The following is a 3,393-nucleotide window of genomic DNA, read 5'->3' on the forward strand; positions in this document are numbered from 1 at the left end:
CTGACGCTCTAGAGCCAGCCATTTTCAGGGCTCCCGAGCAGGATACCAGGCTTTCTTCGTGGCACTCTTATTGGCTTCAAGTCTTCAGAGTTCAGACAGGGTTCTTTAAAACATGACACTCCAGTCAAAGTTTTTGGTCAATAAAACCACTATTGGAAACCGGTCTATTAAATTTATGCAAAGAAATGTATTGCCATGATTTATTAAGCATTGCCAAATTTCAGAGGAATTATATAAGGATAAAAATATACTGACCTGCTTTAAGATCTGATTTTCCTTGACAGTCCTTTTCATGGATTCTTCAGAGTAATATTTTTCTAAATGTATTATAAAAAAACCCACAGTAACTGTCTTTAAATAGCAAGAAGAAATTCAAAATAAGTCTATATTCAAATAGACAGTTACTGCTGTCCCTGTAGTAGGGTTCCCCCTACTTGACTTGTAGTTAAACTACATATGGTCTCTGGGAGGCTGACATGCCATCTCAAAATGGACTAAGGGAGCTTTATACCTTCACAGGGTCTCACATGTCACAGGACCTCACGTGGTCTGTAATTCCTGTAACAGAGGGTTAGCACTCACCACTTCACTGCTTCCCTCTGATCTAAACAGGCCTCCCCCAGTTTCCTAAAGTTGAGGTTTGTGCCACCCCTGACATGGGCATGGTCACACAGGCCTGCAAGGCAGTATACAGGCTGCCAACTGTCTCCCAATAGAGACCAAAACCTGATGGGTATTTTTTTTTTTTTTGCACCCAGTATAGTAGCACCTAAATACATTAAAAAAAAAAAAAAAAAGCCTGGAAAATATCAAAAGAGAGATTGACAGCAATACAATCATAGTAGTGGACTTTAATACCCCACTGACACCACTGGATAAACCCTCTAATTAAAAAATTAGCAAAGAAACATCAATCCTAAACGACTCACTAGATCAGATGGACTTAATTGACATCTTCAAAACATTTCACCCCAAAGCTACAGAATATACATTCTTCTCAAGTGCACACTGGACATTTTCAAAGATAGACCACATATTAGGACACAGGCAAAGTCCCTTCAAATTCAAGAAGATAGAAATCATAACAAGCATCTTCTCAGATTACAATGGCATACAATTAGAAATAAACTACAATAAAAACAATGAAAAAAAATCAAACACTTGGAGGCTAAATAGCATGCTATTAAAAATGATTGGGTTACCAAAGAGATCAAAGTAGAAATAAAAAGCATCCTGGAAACAAATGACAAATTAAAACACAATAATCCAAAATCTATGGGACAAAATGAAAGCACTCCGGAGAGGGAAGTTCATAACTCTACAGGCCTACCTCAAAAAACAAGAAAAAATGGTAACCTTGCAACTTAAAGAATTAGACAGAGAGCAACAAGAAAAGCCATAAGTAACTAGAAGGAAGGAAATAAAGATCAGTGCAGAAATAAATGACATAGAGACACACACACACACACAAAAAAAAAACAATACAAAAGATCAATAAAACCAAGAGCTGGTACTTTGAGAGGATAAAAAGATTGATGAACCTCTAGCCAGGCTCACCAAGAATCAAAGAGAGAGGACCCAAATAAACAAAATCAGAAATGAAAGAGGCGAAATAACAACAGACCCCACAGAAATACAAAGGATTGTAAAAAGATAATATGAACAACTCTACTCCAATAAACTGGAAAACCTCAATGAAATGGATATTTTCCTAGAAAAATACAAGCTTCCAAAACTCAATCAGGAAGAATAAAAAAACCTGAATAGGCTAAATAACTACTAATGAAATTGAAACAGTAATCAAAAAGCTTCCAGCAAATAAAAGCCCTGGTCCAGATGGCTTCACAGGGGAGTTTTACCAAACATTCAAAGAAGAACTAAAACCAATCCTTCTCAGACTATTACAAAAAATTCAAGAGGAAGGCACACTTCCAACCTCTTTCTATGAAGCCAGCATTACCCTAACCCCAAAACCAGATAAAGACACTACAAAGAAAACGAATTACAGGCCAATATCCCTAATGAACATAGATGCTGAAATCCTCAACAAAATTCAAGCAAACCAGATCCAGCATTACATTAAAAAGATCATATACCATGACCAAGTGGGATTTATTCCAGGGATGCAAGGCTGGTACAATATCTGCAAAAAATAAATGTGATACATCACATAAACAAATTGAGAGACAAAAATCACATAATCATATCAATTGATGCAGAAAAAGCATTTGACAACATCCAACACCCTTTTCTGATAAGAATGCTCAGCAAAGTGGGAATAGAGGGATCATACCTCAACATAATAAAAGCCTTATATGACAAACGTACAGCCAACATCAGTCAATGGGCAAAAACTAAAACAATTTCCCCTAACAACAGGAATAAGACAGGGATGCCCTCTTTCACCACTCCTATTTGACATAGTACTGGAAGTGCTAGCCATAGTGATCAGACAAGAAGAAGAAATAAAAGGCATCCAAATTGGAAAAGAAGAAGTAAAATTGTCAATATTCACAGAGGACATAATATTATACATAGAAAACCCTAAAGACTCCATCAAAAAACTACTAGACTTAATAAATGAATTGGGCATTGTAGCAGCATACAAAATTAACACCCAGAAATCTATGGCTTTTTTAAATACACCAGTAATGAACTCACAGAATGAGAAATTAAAAAATAAAACCCATTTACCATTACAATAAAAAATTAAGATACCTAGGAATAAATTTAACCAAGGAGGTAAAGGACCTGTACTCAGAAAATTACAGGACACTGTAAAAAGAGATAGAGGAAGACATAAACAAGTGGAAGAATATACTGTGTTCATGGATTGATAGAATCAACATCATCAAAATGTCTATACTATCAAAAGCAATCTATAGATTCAATGCAATCCCCATTAAAATACCAACGGCATATTTTAAAGACCTAGAACAAACTCTCCAAAAATTTATCTGGAATAAAAATGACCCTGATTAGCTGCAGCAATATTGAGAAAGAGGAACAATGTTGGAGGGATCACAATACCAGATTTCAAGCTATATTACAAAGCCACGGTTCTCAAAACTGCCTGGTACTGGCACAAGAACAGACACATAGACCAATGGAACAGAACAGAGAATCCAGAGATTGACCCAAGCCATTATGCTCAATTAATATTTGACAAAGGAGGCAAAAGCATACAATGGAGTCAAGACAGTCTCTTCAATAAATGGTGTTGGGAAAATTGGACAGATACTTGCAAAAAAAAAAAAAAAAGAAAGAAAGAAAGAAAGAAAGAAACTAGAAGACCAACTTACACCACACAAAAATAAATTCAAAATGGGTAAAGGACTTAAACATAAGACGGGAAACCATAAAAATCTTAGAAGACTTCATAGGCAGCAAAAT

This window comes from Eptesicus fuscus, chromosome 2 (genome assembly GCF_027574615.1).
Source record: "Eptesicus fuscus isolate TK198812 chromosome 2, DD_ASM_mEF_20220401, whole genome shotgun sequence".
Classification (NCBI taxonomy): domain Eukaryota; kingdom Metazoa; phylum Chordata; class Mammalia; order Chiroptera; family Vespertilionidae; genus Eptesicus; species Eptesicus fuscus.